A 15,551-nucleotide genomic window follows, 5' to 3' on the forward strand; every position below is an offset into this window, starting at 1 on the left:
GTCTCTTCACTGCATTTGACTGGTGACTGGGCTGGGTTGGAAGATACAGATCGCATGTCTGATGGCTCAGGGCTCCTCCCTGTGGCATATGTCTCTCACCATGTATTTTCTTCATATGATCTCTCTTTCCAGCAGGATGGCCTGGACTTCCTCACAGAATGGTGGCTGGAGTGCAAGAGGAAAAGGCCCAGTGTGCAAGCACTTATCCAGCCTCTGCCTGCATCACATTTACTAATGTCTCATTGGCTAAAGCAAATCACATGGCCAAGCTCAAGTCTATGTGGAAGGAGACTACACAAGAACATAAATACTGGGAGGCATAATTCTTCAGCAGCTACAAAGTAACAGTCTATCACAATTTCTAATTCTAGTTCTTGCAGCCAGAAGACACTGTTGGGTTCGTAGAGGCAGGGACAGCCCAGAGATCCAAGCAGAGGAAATACGTTTGGCTCTGGGAGAGTCTTGAGTTTTATTAGCAGCTAAAGAGCCTGACTGGGTTGTTGCATGTGACTCCACGGTGCAATACAGGCTCTCCAGCCCAGGGGCCATAAAAGTCAGAAGCCTCCATAACTAGGAGCCAGCGAATGAAGGTATCCTGAACAAGCCTGAAAAGGATTATCAGCTCAAACAGAAGTTCTATGGGCCTAGGATGGGATCCTGGCCCCAGAGTGGGAAGCAGAAGAATAAACACCCCAGCTTCCTGGCCCCTCAGAGGTGTTCTGGACCACCTCCCAGAATCCCAGCAAGATTGAGGTCCAGGTGCCTACAACATAACCTTCTCATTGACATCCTTTAATGGTTTCCATCCCTCCATCCCTGTCATAATTCTTCCCTATCAGGGCTTCCTGGGGTCACCATTCAAATAAACCACTTATACTAAAATTGGGCCTCAAGTCCTGCTTCTAAGAAAATTCAGGTTAAGACAATGATGGATTTGGACCACTGGATGATCTCAAGTTATTCAGTGGTCCAAATCCAAAGCTTGAGAAGTCCATGATCTGATCAGTGGCGTGGTGGTGTGCAGTTGGCACTAGACAGGCATGGGCTGGAGCCTCAACTTTGCAGCTCACCAGTTTTGTGGCACTTTTGTTTCCAGAGAGGGCCACCAACTATCCTTCTCATTCTTGGTTACACCTGCCACTCCTCTCCTCAAGAGATGGAGTCTATTTCCCTTCTCCTTGATTCTGGCTAGCCTTGGGCTTGCCCAGTCATATGCCTTGCTTTGATCAGAAAACTAAAAGTGATATTTTAGGACTTCTCAGTCCAGACTTTGAAAAGCTTGCAGCTTCCACTCTTTTGCCCTCTTGGAACCCAGCCACCTTGTAAAAATCCCTGACACCCTGCTGAAGAGATACCATGGGCATAAAGAGTCTCCAGCCAGTCCCCAGCTGTTCTAGCCATCCTGGCTGAGAGGCATGGGCTCTGAGAGCTTTTGAGATGTCCAAGTGAAGATGTCAAGAGGTCAGTTAAATACAAATAATTCCCCTATATGTCTCTGAATAACAACCAGGGCCTTTCCTCTGTTGCTTGGGCAAAGAGCTACATTGTGCCATCTGAGGAGTTTACCATTGTAAATGGCAAGGCTGCGTGTGTATGAGTATGCAAGTGTGTGGTTTGTGGGCGGAGTGTTTGAAACAGGCTGTGCAGTCTCCTGCCCCTCATAGCCTCCCTCCTACAGACCAAGTCTCAGCCACACCTGTCCCCTCAAGGCCTAGCCCAGGCTGCTAAGTCATCAAGCCCCCAGCATGACTGCAGGACCTCACTCCCAGCCAGCACATAATGTAGCACTTGAGGCCGACGGGAAAGCCTTTCTCACCCACCTTTGGGACCATCCTAGCATGCTAGCCTCTCCTCTAATGCTTGCCTCCCAGCCTCCCCATCTCACCCATTCGCCCTCTGCAACTTCCCTCCCCACCCTTCCCATCAGCCACCCCCCTAAATCCCTGTGCCCTGACAAACAAACTCCCTCCCTCTCCCCTTCCACCTGAGTGGTGGCTCTGCTGAGGACGTCCTTCCCCTGCACCCCCTGGAGGGGTTCACTGCTCATCCTCATGCACATACTCCCAGCTCAGGGTCTAGAAGTTGGGTCAGGGTCCTCTGCAGCTCAGCATCCTCTCTTCTGCCAGGCCACACCAATTACTATAGGGAAAGGCAGCCCCAGGCCTGGCACCTGACTAGTCTAAGTCAATCATGAGACTCTTAGTAGTAATTGGTGCAAGAGTGAACATGTGACCCAGCTCTGGCCAATGAGATGTCAGGGGAGGTCTGTCAGGGAACTTCTGGGAAAAGATTTCTTGCTCTTAGGAAGGAGACAGCAGAAGGAGTAACTCTTAAACCACTGGACGTTGATGGATCTGGGTGTGATTCCTGGAGCAGCTGCCACCATCTTGCAATGAAGCTGAAAATGAAGTCACAAGGCAGGGAGATGGAGAGAACCTCCATGAGATTATTATCCTGTTGAGCCCTGTTCGCCTGAAAACTTTCCTACCTCTGAACTTCATATCAGGTGAGATAACACAAGGCATTACTGTCTGTCATCTGTAGTCAAAGATGCCCTGGTCACGATAGCCCTGTGCTTCTCCCATCTTTTGAGGTATCCTCCCTGGACTCTGCTCTGTGCACTGAGGCACCTGCATGACCCAGAGGGGTCACAGGCTTGTGCATCTTACAGCTGGGATCTGCCTTCCAGATTGAATGCCCTGCTACCTTGATATCCTCCACCCCAAACTTTTTATGGTAATGCCTGTAGTCCAGAATCCCTTGCATGGCATTACAAGACCCAGAATTCCTCTCCAGGTTGGCTTCCAAACTGGCTTTGCTATACTCTGCTTCAAGCACACTGATCATTTATTCATATAAGTCATTTTCTATCCCTTGACATGTGACTGGCACTGTGTGAGAAAAGAAGGACACAAAGGTGAGCTTGGGGCTGCCCCAGCCCTCAAGGAGCTCAGGCTCTAGTGAGAGCCCAGAGGAGTAAATGACAGTAGTATGCGGTGTCAGGTGCTATGAGGTATGCACCACGGAGACTGAGGGGAAGGGGCCTGGGAGAGCAAAGGAAGGCGTCACAGAAGAGCTAACATTAGACCTCTTTGGGTGGATAGGAGTTGGGTGTGTGGGCAGAGGACATTCGTGCATCTTGGGCAGCCTTTGTTCCCAGACCTAACCAGACCTCAGAGCTCTGAGCCTTTGTACTTGTTGTTTCTCCTGCCTAGAATGCGTTTTCCTTTATTGATTGACCTGGGAACTCCTCTAAGGACCCAAGTCATAAAGCATGTCATCTGTCATCTAAGAAGCCATACATGACTCCTGAGGCAGGCTGCTCCTCTCTCCATTCCTGTATCTTTTCACTCATTTACTTGTGAGAATTTGTTCCCACTTTATTTGCCTATCTATCCTTTCATCAGACAGTGAGAAAAAGACCAGGTCATACTTACCGCTATATGCCCAGCACTTGGCCTAGTGCTAGACACCTGACAAATGCTGCTCTCTCCCCAACCCGCTTGTCCTCTCCCAGCCATATTTTCCAAAGGGTTGAGCAGACTCTGACATGATTGAGGGAAGTAATGACTGACGATAGGAAGCCCTGTCTGCTGGGCAGCCCCTACAGAGAGGGCTCCAAATACCAAGCCAAGTAGGGTCCTCCCCAGCCTTAGAGACCTTTCCACTCAAGACCACCATGTACAGGGGTTCAGGTTGTTTACTTCACAAAGATATCCAGCCAAGGCAGCAAGGAGGGACCGAAATCCAGCCAACACCCCGTTTCCCAAATCTTTTGCTTTTGCATAGTGCTATAACTACCCATAGGGGCACCTTTTTCTAATTTGCACAAAAGTTTTATGTAGAATAGCTGTGGCCCTTGCCCACTTGTGGCAGAACCCTCACCCATCACAGGGCTCCCCTGGCAGGCCTGAACCCCAAAGGTACCAGGGCCTAGCCAAAGAATTATTGCTAAAGACCGTCTTGATGAAGAGAAAACATTATTAGTCACAGTTCTGTTGCACCTATTTACACTGTTCTGTTTTATGGAAAGTACAAAAAAAATGTCTCTGGCCTACACTGTACATCACATTTGCTTGAGATCATGAGGGAAAGTGTGATTCTTACCATAAATTATAAGCATCAGTTACATAGGCCAATTAAAACAAGGTCCACTGCGCAAGGAAAGTCAGATAAAAGGTCAGCACTCAGAAATGCCCATCTTAATGACCCAGACAGTTATTAAAGCTGCATTAAAATTTTAACTCTGAATTTCTAGGCAGCCAAAGTTCAAAGGGAATCTGGATCAGTTACATAATTCTTCATTCAATCAATCAAACATCCTGCCAAGGCTGATGGCTGCCTGCTCTTCCAGGCACTGTTAGACCCAGGGAATCAATGGTGACAAAATAGACATAGTCCTGACCTCATGGAGTTTACATTCTGGTGGGGAAAATAGATTTTTAAGTATACAAGTAAACAGAAATAGGTAAAATGATTACAAATTCTAATATGTGTAATGAAAGCAACAAATAAAAGACTAAGAAAGAGAATAAGAGAAATTGGGAGATCTATTTATAATACAGTAGTCAGAAAAGTCTCCTCTGAGAAACAAAAAATAGGCTGAGGCCTGTAGGACAAAAAGGAGCTAGTCTTGCAAAGGGGTGAAAGGGTGGCTAAAAATAACACATGCAAAGGTCCTGTGGCAGGAAAGGAGCTGGATACAAATATACGACAGAACCATGCATACTTTATTGCACTGATTCACCTCATCTCTGTCCTTACCATCAGTAAGTGTCTGCTTCCCCTGCTGCCCACACCTTAAGGCATCCTGCCCTAACAGGTTGTGTACAAGAAGCCTTATGTAGGTCTATTCAGCCCAGTCCCCTACTGCCTAGGTGCTGGACCAATTCAGGTTTGAGGCAAAGGAGTTTCAAGTCGCCAGGAACCCTGCAGGGTGAGGTTAGACATCCAATCACCATTCCCATCAGTCTAAGCCGGTATCTAATCTTTAACCCCTGGATTCCCAAGTGACCCACTATTATAAGCCCAGAAGGTTCTTCCCATTATCCTGTAGGATTACTTCATTATCCTATCCTTAGGATAATGAAACATGTATATAAAACATACGATGCCTGAGAGCCCCCTATAAGTTCCCTGCATTCTTGCCCCTTGAGCCATGTATGCTTGAGTCAATAGCACTCAAACCAGCCATGCAAAGAAACTAATAGGAACGGAGAAACCTGACAGAATTTGCTTCTTATTTTTATTCAATCATTAAATCAATCAGTCTTTTTTTGTCACCTACTATGTGTCAGGCCCTGCACTTTCCATACTGAGAGGATGTGGACAAAGTAGACGTTCAGCTGGGGCTTTTCTCCCAATCAGGCCTGCCCCTCCATCTGGAGTGGCCAACACCCATCTCTTCTGGACCAAATTCTACTCTTCCGCCAAGGGAAAGCTGTCATCGTTTGCTTAGCAGCTACTATGTGCCAGGGATCATTTTAAGCTCTGGGGTAAAGCAGAAAGATATGATTGTCTTCAGGGAGCTTAAAGTATAGTGAGGAAGACACTAAACAAATCAGGCCACAAGGGCTTAAGTAATTCCACCTGTGATATGGGCTTCAAAAGAGAAGCACAAGGGATTATGTGAGAATATAATGAGGGGCCTCAACCCATCTGGGTGGGGCAAGGAAGGCTGTGTAGAGTTTTCAGTAGGAGCCAGCACACTCTGGTCTAATATTCCCATATGGAATCAAAAGTAGAAAATACAACAAATAGAAATAAATCAGAGAGGGGAAACCCAGACCTGAACCATTAGCTTTGCTCCCTACGGCTTGCCTTTAGCAAGACACAGGACTTCTAGTGTGCCTGTGTAGAAATTATCCTGCTGTTGGGATCAGATTCCTGGGTTCCAGTCTAGGCATCACCCTTTCCTCAGTGTATTATTACCCTGGTCTAGTCTATTATCCTCTTGGAGCCTCAGTTTCTCTGCCTGTAGAACGGGGGCAGCATCTCCCCCATGGGATTGTTGGAAGATCAAACAAGAGATGCTTATTAAATGGTACAGTGTACAGAACTGTGGTTAATTCCTCCCACACTGTGACAGCCACATGTTCCTGTCTTGTCATCAACGGTACTCTATTTCTGAAACTCCCAGAGCTTCTCAGCCCGATCATCCCATGGACATGCTGATACACATCGGGTTTTTTTTATATGCCCCTCACAAAGGTATGAGATTCTTGCCTAAGCTGGAATCTCCTGTCCTTTCTGTCCAATTCCAATTTGACAGCATGTTGCAAGTATCTGTTTGACACTGTCGACAACCAAAATAGAAATCCCATCTCCAGCTACCCTGGATACAGCTTGTCACTGTCTTTAGAAGATAAATTTGGTGATGGGCTCCCTTAGAATTCTTTCTAGTAAAGGAAGGAGCCACGGAAGCTAGACATCAAGTCCATTCATCCAGAGGTGTGGCAGAAGGTGGCATTTTAATAAACTGAGGGGCAGGTGGAACATCCCTTTTCACTGCGCTAGAAAGCTGTTCCCTATTCATGCCTGTACTGCACTCTAGCTGACTTTTGTTCAGATTGACAGAAGCTATTATTTATTAAAGTCTACCATGAGCCAGGCCCTGTGGTGGGACTCCATATACAAACACCATTAATGCTCACAACCACTTTGCAAAGCAAAGGGTTTTTTAGTCCATTTTATTGATGAGAAAACTGAGACTTCAGAGAGGGTAACTGGTTCCAAGTCACCCAGCTGGACAGTGCTAGGGCCAAGCTTTAAGCTCAGGTGCCCCACCGCAAGCTCTGTCCAGGGCGCCACAATGTCTCTGCCTCACTCATGGACATTTTCCATCTCTGCCTCTTGCTCTTGGCCTCTGCCTTCCTCGGCTCCTCTTAGCTGGTGGGTTCACAGCATTCCTCATCTGTGGGCCCCCAAGCTGGGATCTGGGTTCCTGGTAGACACAGCTGGTGCCTGACCCCTTTACCCATTGTTGTTAAAGAGACCCAGGAAAGGCTGTGCCAGTGTCCCCAGACCCCTGTGTTCCACCCGCTATGCCTCTGCTTGATGCCTACTTGTGAGTCTGACCTTTGCCCTGCTGAACAATCTAAAAGAGGCTGGAAACCACAAGCGAGAGTCTCACCTAGGCCCCCTGCTGATCTCTGTATGCCAATCACCACTTCCTAGGCCTTCCAATCGGCCTACACTTCCTACAGCCTTGCCCACCAGAATGGTCTCCAGCATTGGCCCAACTCTGCCTTTTGGGCAGTGGAGCACAGGTCACCCTTCTGTCCTGATAAAAATCCTGGACATTTTACCTGAGGTCCCCTCATTAGAATATCCTTCCTTTACTGATATTTCTCTCTGCTCATACCAGCCTCCCAAGTACAAAGGCAGGAAGCATCACCCATAGAGTATTCTGCAAGAAGCAAACTCACCTGGACTACTGGTGCAGGAAGGGCCTTCATACCCATCTTGCTGATCCCCACAGTGCACAGGGGAGACTGAAACCCCAAGAAAGGAAGAGGCACGGGGACTCACTGGCAGAGCAAAGTCTAGAGCTCAAATCAGGTGGCTGCTGTTGATGATCAGGCTATCCATTTGTGATTAGGATTTTGAATGGTTTACAGGAGATAATGCTATAAAAATCTAGGGCTAGTGTTCTTTGGACAGTCCAGAAATCCCCCATATAGGTTTTTTACCACTAGAAAAATGTGCCCCTTCCTCAGGGGGTCCCAACTCCACACCAGGGCAAAGTCTCAGCCAGCAGGGCAAGGGCTAGATTTCTAGCATGCCCCTTCCACCTGCCTCTTCAGCAGAGCACCCTTGTGCAGTAGAGCACCCGAACAACTGCACATGGTAGCCCTGCACATGTAACAGTGAAATTCTTGGCTTAAGTGTGTCTGCTTCTTCCACCAGACTTTGGGCTCTTTGTGAGTGGGCAGCCTGTTTCATTAATTCTTGTGTCTGTCCCCCATACACAAGGCATGCTGGGCAAAGAGCTGAATCAATGTGTGCATAAATGAAAGAGTATCTCTTTGCAACCTCACTACTTCCCTTTGCATACATTCACTTAAACCACCTTTACCTATATTTAATTTTTGCAATTTTCCTGCACCTCAGTGTACCCATCTGCAACAGGAAAACACTAACATCTGCTTGTTATCTTCCTCCCAGGAGTGTTGAGAAGGTGGATGGAAGCAACAATAGTTTTCTTATCTCCTTGGAGAAAGATACAAGCCATTACCAAGGTTTTATAGATGAGATCCCCACTGTTCTCCCTAAATTCATGTGTCTGAGCTCCTGTCTCCCTGGTTATGCATTGCTGGCTGGCTGGAGTTATTCTGGGCATTTCTTCAAGTGTCATTGGTAACTTAGAACTCACCAGTGATAAGCTGGCAAATTCACTTACAGAATGCAGCTCCTGAAAACTACTAATGATGCCGTGAGAAGACAGGAGACAAGAACCAGCAGTATTTGGTCTTCAGTTTAAGGCATAAATATCTGAAAATGAGAAATTCCTTGGAGCCAGCCTCCCAGATGGAACATTTAGTGCTCAGTTACGTAAAGAGCTACAGAAGCCAGGAGGTCAGGGCAGAGCTACAGCAAGGCCTGGCAATGGGCCTGGGCGGCAGGCGTGGGGGGCAGTAAGAGTGTGTATGGGAGAGGGGAGCATTGAGAGTATCACCTAGTTCACAGGGAGTGGTGAATGTCCAGCTTCCCTTTATCCATCTATCCAGCTGTTCTACTGAAATAAGAGCATAATGCCAGACACTGCCGGGAGGAATTTGAATGTGGCAGGATTGCCCAATGGGCAAACTGATTGTGCTTTATGATATTATAGACTCACTTGAAAGAGAAAGTTTCAGAAAACAGAATTAAAGGAACCTCATCTTTCTCCTCTGAAGAGAAACAGGAGATCTCTGTGTCCTGAGATCTGTTCCACAGGAGAAATGAAAGGCTTTTATTTTCTGAAGTCTAGGCACTGGGCACAAAGAGCTGGCTTGTCTTGGATGAGCAGGGTCTCTGGGATGGGCAGGAAGAGGCTGAACCCACGGGGAGACCCAGGTTTTCCAGAGACAGGAAGCAAAGCCATGGTGGGATATATGTTGGTGTACTGGTGAAAGCTAACACGTGTTCTCAGGGTGGTGGGCTGGAGGGCATGGGCTCCTGATTTACAGTGTTTACCAGTTTCTGTGGTGTAAATATTTCCACCATGGTCAATTTCAAGCTACCAACTTTATGTCATTGAGCAGGAAGTTGGGAAGAGACACACACAGTTGGCTCTCCTGAGTCAGTACAAGCCTGCTCCAGCACACCACTGACATGGAAACACGCACCCAGCTAAATGCAGCACCTCAGGAGGTGGCAGGACCTTTGATGGGGAGGCCCTTGGGTGCCAGGGACTGACAATCAAGCTCTAAGACCTTGTGAGCTGCTGAAAAAGATCTCAGAGCCTGGCTTGGCATGGAGAGAGAAGAGCCACCCTTCTTTGGAATGAACCATTTGGACTTGAGCATGAGGCTCCAGCAGTGACCATATGGGGCTGAAGAACACAAGCTTTGCTGAAGTTTCTGGACTATGTAAACCATCCTTGCCCACCCTAAGGAGGGGGTGCTCCAGGCAATGACTCAACTATGGTGACTGGGAGCTCACAGCCAGATTTAATTTGGTTTACAAAAATAAAATACTGCCATGGTTCTTGCATGTGACTGTTGGGATGCAAATTCATACCTGCTGCAGAGATTGCTGGGTTCCTCTGATTTATGGGGACATATGTTTCTCAGTCTAGGAGAGGAAAATGAAACAGGCATTCAAATAACCATTATGCCCAACAGAATGTGGTATGGACCATAAGAAGGTTTACCAATATAGTAAAAAAAAAAAAAAAAAAAAAAAAAAAGGCTGTCACCCATTTATATGTTACCACATTTGCAAGGAGCTTTCATGTACAAGATCTCCTGCCAGGCCAGGCGCGGTGGCTCACACTTGTAATCCCCGCACTCTGGGAAGCTGAGGTGGGTGGATCACCTGAGGTCAGGATTTCAAGACCAGTCTGGCCAACATGGCGAAGCCCCATCTCTACTAAAAATACAAAAATTAGTCGGGCATGGTGGTGCTTGCCTGTAATCCTAGCTAATCGGGAGGCTGAGGCAGGAGAATTGCTTGAACCCAGGAGGAAGAGCCAAGATCGTGCCACTGCACTCTATCCTGGGTGACAGAGCAAGACTCCGTCTCAAAAATAAAAAATAAAAGGATCTCCTGCCATCCTCCTCACAACCCTGAAAAGCTGATAGTAGTACCATTTCACAGATTTGGATGCTGAGAGTCAGGGAGGCCCAAAACTATATGGTCCATTGGTGCAGCACCAGCACTCTCCTTCCTGTCTTCTGACTGCCACGCTCAGTGTTCTGACCCCTGTGAAGTTACCAGCTCATCCTGGCTTGCCCAGAACCTTCCCAGTTTGGGCACTGAAAGTCCTGTATCCTGGAAAACCCCTCAGTCCCAAGCAAACCAGGATGATTTGTCCAGAACGGGTTTCAATACAAAAGTCCTTTGTCCCTTGAACCTCTTCACCTTGAGCAAACAGGAACAGTTAGTCACTCTAATCCCTCATCCTACTATGGAACTCAGAGGAGAAAAAGGAGGAACTTTTGGCTGGGCAGTTGAAATCAAGGAATTCTGGAGGAAGTTTCCATTGGCTAGGTCTCTAAGGCTGAATTTGAACATATGGGAAGGCGGGGGATGTGCTAGGGTGAGGAGATGAACACTTTTCAGGCAGAAATAAAAATGACATAAACACAGAGAGGGGGTCTCCAAGGGCATGAGGGCATTGGCAGTTGTGGTTCTGCCTGGGGCATCAGGAAAACCGAAGGCCACCTCACCTGTCCTTTCTGGAAGGAACAAGGTCTCAGCAGCTAGAGTAGTTAAGAGTCCAGAACGTGGTCACAGAGACTGCTAGTCCCTTACCAGTATTCATTCTCCCTTTCTCCCTTGTTAACAGAAACCCACTCTGGCCAGCAATATCTCCAGCTAAAAGGATATATTTCCAGCCTCCCTTGCACAATGGCCAATAAGATACAAGTAGAAGTTGTTGGATAAACGTCCAGAAAGGCTCCTTAAGAGAAATCAGCCGGCCAGAGAATGCCCCTTTGCCTCTTCCTATTTTTCTTCTTGCCTGGAACCTGAGTGTGATGACTAGAATGCCAGCAGCCATCTTGTGCCCTTGAAGATGAAAACAACATGCTAATGAAGTTGGAGCAAAAAGGTAGGAAGAGGTTGGGTCCCTCATGACTATGGAGCCACCAAACCACCCAGGACCACCTACTTCTAGACTTCCTTTACATGAGAGCATGAACCCGCATATATTTAGACCACTGGAATGAATTCTCTGTTGATGGCAGCTAATTATAATTCCAGCTAGGGCACAGCTCAAGCAAAGGCACTGAAGCAAGAATGCACACAGCTTTGGGGGATGCTTGATTACTCCCTAGGGTGGGATAATCCCTTGGTGTGGTTTCTCTGGATTTTAATTTTCATTAGGATCTCTTTCCCTACTCTCACCCATGGGCCTCTTCCTGGTAACTCATAGTAGTGTGTAATGGATTCCTGGGACCCAGGATCACATCTTCCTTTGTCCCTTGGTACCTCCAACTACTCGCCCGCTTTTCACCTAGTCAGCCAATGGCATTAATGACCTCAGGGAATGAGTGTGCATGGAAAAAAGCAGGAAATAAAAGAGCTAATGCTTGGCTTTTGAGTTACAAAATCGACTGTTGGAACTCACAGCAAAGACATTAGTTTGAGAAAGGTTTTTCTAATTTCAAAAGCCTGGATACTGTACATCCCTGTGAAATTTCAAAATACCAGCAACAAAAGACCCCACAAGCTTCCAGGGAGTAAAAACAGATGACATACAAGAAGGAAGAAGAACCAGAATGGCTTCTGAGTTCTCAGCAGCCAGTTGCTGGAAAACAGGGAGCAGTACCTTCAAATTTTCAAGAGAAAATCATTTTCAACCTAAAAGCCTATTCCCAGCCAAAGTATCAATCAAGAGGGATAACAGATCCAAGAGACTCTCAGACATCCAAAGACTCAAATATTCTGTCTCCCACACACCCTTTCTTGAGGTAGCAAATGTAAAACAAGAAAGAGAAAGACACAGCTTCCAAGAAGCCAGGGTTCCAACACAGGACAGCCCTGAAGGGGAATCTCAGGAAAATGTATACAGTTGGCCTAAAGAGTAACCAGGAAGGGAGCATATGGGAAAACGTGTAGCCACACGTGCAGAGAAAAGCAGAAAAATGAAAGGCAAGGCAGCTATGAACTCCAGGACAAAGAGTTAAACAGTGTAGAGACATTGTAAGAGTGGACTCTTCATTTATCACGAAGCAATATTTGAACACATATAATACTGTATATGCCAGCTAATAAAATGACCAAAATGTGAGAAAATTATGGTAGATAGGAGTTAGCAATGGGAAAGTTGTGGGAGAGTTAAGTTCATATCTACCATGACAAAATATAAACCAATAATATCAATTGTTGATGAATAAAACGATATCCATATAAATATATCGTTTAGGGACATAGTAAATACAGGGAAGAAAATTCAGAGGAATTGAGGGTAGTTGCCTCTAGTGAATGGATTTCAGGACATAGGAAGAGGTGGGATACCAACTTTTTAAACTATGTACATTTATTATATCACTAAATATAAATAATAGCTTTGAAAACTATCATTTCAAAATAATGAATTTTTTTCATACCTGTATCGCAATATCTCACGTACCCCATTAAATATATACAGCTACTAGGTACCATAAAAATTAAAACGTTTCAAACTAAATAAATAAATAAAAATAAACAACTTTTTAAAATTTATAAAATAAAAATTTAATCATCTTTTAAAGCCAAGGCCCTAAAGGCACAAACAGTAGATTACAAAACATTTGTGATAGATCAGAATAGTTTTTTGTAATACACATGTATATTTTTAACTTTTTATTTTAAAATAATTATAGATTCACAGGAAGTTGCAATAAGAGTATAAAGGGGTCAGTATATCCTTCATCCAACTTCCCCCAAGGGTCTCATTTACATGACTACAGTACAATAACAAAACCAGGAAACTGGCCGGGCCGGCACGGTGCCTCACGTCTGTAATCCCAGCACAGGAGGTCGAGGCAAGGCGGATCATGACAAGAGCTCGAAACCAGCCTGGCCAACACAGTGAAACCCCGTCTCTACTAAAAATAAAAAATAAAAATAAAAAAATTACAGCGTGGTGGTGGGTGCCTGTAATCCCAGCTACTCGGGAGGCTGAGGCAGGAGAACCACTTGAACCCGGAAGGCGGAGGTTGCAGTGAGCCGAGATCACTCCACTGTACTCCAGCCTGGGCGACAGAGCAAGATTCCATCTCAAAAACAACAAACAAACAAACAAACAAAAAAACCCAGGAAACTGGCATTGGTACAATGTGTGTGTACAATTCTATACCCTCCTGGCATGTGTGTACATTCGTGTGATCTCCTCTGCAATCAACCGTTTCATCACTACAAAGATTTCTATCCTGCTGTTCCCCCATTTTCTAAACCCTGACAATCACTAATCTGTTTTTCATCTCTAAATTTTGTAATGTTTAGAGTGTTGTGTAAATGGAATCATATCTACAAGATTGGCTTTTGAGACTGGCTTCTTTCACTCAGCATAGTACCCGTGAAGTCTATGCAGGGTGCCATGTGTCTCAGTAGTCTATTCCTATTGATTGCCAACTATGATTCCATAGTATGGCTGTATCACAGTTAGTTTAGCCACTAACCTATTGAAGGACATCCTGGTTGTTTCTGCTTATTGGCTGCTGCAATAAAGCTGTTGTAAGCATTTCTGTACAGGTTTTTGTGTGGACGTACATTTTTATTTTTCTGGGATAAATGTCCAGGAGTGGGATTTCTGGATTGTATGGCAAGTTCATGTTTAGTTTTGTAAGAAACTGCCAATCTCTTTTCCAGGGTGGTCATCCCTTTTTACATTTCACTAGCAATGCATGAGAGACCCAGGTTCTCCATATCCTCACCAGCTTTTGGTGTTGTGACTGTTTTTTATTTTAGCTCTTCTAGTAGGTGTGAAGTGATAGCTATCATGGTCTTAATTTGCATTTCCCTAATACCTCATGACTCTGAACATCTTTTCATGTACATATTTGCCATCCATGTGTCCTCTTCAGTAAATTGTCTCCTCGTGGTTTTTTGCTCATTTTCTAATTGTATTGTTTGTTGTTTTGCTGTTGAGTTTTGAGAGTTTTTAAATATATTCTACATATGAATCTTTTGTCAAATATTTGTAGTTTGCAAATATTTTCTCCCAGTTTGTAGCTTACCCCCTTTTTATCCTCTTGGCAGGGTAATTTTAAATCTTTTTGGTTACTTTATTTTATTTTCTTGTAAACTGACAATTTATAATTGTACATATTTATGGGGTACAAATTGATGTTATGATTTATGAATACACTAGGGAATAATTAAATCAAACTAATTAACATATCCATCACCCAAAATACTTATCATTTTTTATGGTGAGAACATTTGAAATTTACTCTCTTAGCAATTTTGAAATGTTCAAAACTCTATTATTAACTACATGCACCATGCTATGCTATGCAATAGATATTAAAAAAAAAAAAAAAAAACCTTACTCCTCCCATCTAAGATGTTGTACTCTTTGACCAGTATCTCTCCACTCCCCACAACCCCTGGCCTCTGTAAACACCATTCCACTCTCTGCTTCTGTGAGTTTAATTGTCTTACGTTCCACATACAGAGGAGAATGTGCAGTATTTGTCTTTCTATGCCTGGCTTATTTCACTTATCATGATGTTCTCCAGTTTCATCCATATGGTTGCCAATGACAGAATTGTCTTCTTTTTTAAGACTAAATTGTATTCATTGTGTGTATATACCACATTTTCCTTATCCATTCATCTGGTTAATTGACATGTAGGTTGATCCTGGAGCTTGGCTATTGTAAATAGTGCTACAATGAACATGGGAATGCAGACATCTCTTTGACTAACCAGGTTTAAATCTTTTGGGTAAACGCCCAGATATGGGATTGCTGGATCTCATTTCTAATTTTGATTAGGTCAAATTTATGATATTTTTCTTTAATAAATCATCTTTGTTGTTATATCAAATTAATCTCATCAACTCCTATGTCCTGATGATTTTTTTCTATATTTTCTTCTAAAAGTTTTATAGTTTATGCGTTATATTTATATTTATGATCCATTCTGTGTTAAATTTTTTTTGTATACAGTGTAAGGCTTAAGTTGAGGCCCACAGTTTTGCCTATGGATATCTGATTATTCCAGCACCTTTCTTGAAGAATTATCCTTCTTCCATTGAATTGCTTTTGCACCTTTGTCAAAAATCAGTTGGTCATAATTGTTTGGGTCTATTTCTGGATCTTTTCTTCAGTTCCATTGATCTATGTGGCTACCCCTCTGCCAATACCACACAGTTATATAATATCTTGAAATCAGATAAACTGATTCTTCCCACTT

The 15,551-nt window shown here is 44.6% G+C and overlaps 1 long non-coding RNA gene across 4 annotated transcripts in view; it reads left to right on the forward strand.

The window, feature by feature from the left end:
- LOC105493122 (uncharacterized) overlaps window positions 1-14,446 on the forward strand; it is a 170,691-nt gene extending 156,245 nt beyond the window's left edge. Inside the window, exons 5-6 of one of the 4 annotated variants that reach the window (XR_011626284.1) lie at window positions 136-2,506; window positions 8,167-14,446. This is a non-coding gene — a long non-coding RNA (uncharacterized lncRNA). Of the gene's footprint in view, window positions 1-132 lie in introns of all 4 variants that reach the window. The other 3 variants (XR_003020791.2, XR_011626283.1, XR_011626282.1) reach the window with 3 other exon arrangements.
- The last annotated feature ends 1,105 nt before the right edge of the window (window positions 14,447-15,551 follow it).

This window comes from Macaca nemestrina, chromosome 7, assembly GCF_043159975.1.
Source record: "Macaca nemestrina isolate mMacNem1 chromosome 7, mMacNem.hap1, whole genome shotgun sequence".
In the NCBI taxonomy this organism is placed as follows: Eukaryota; Metazoa; Chordata; class Mammalia; order Primates; family Cercopithecidae; genus Macaca; species Macaca nemestrina.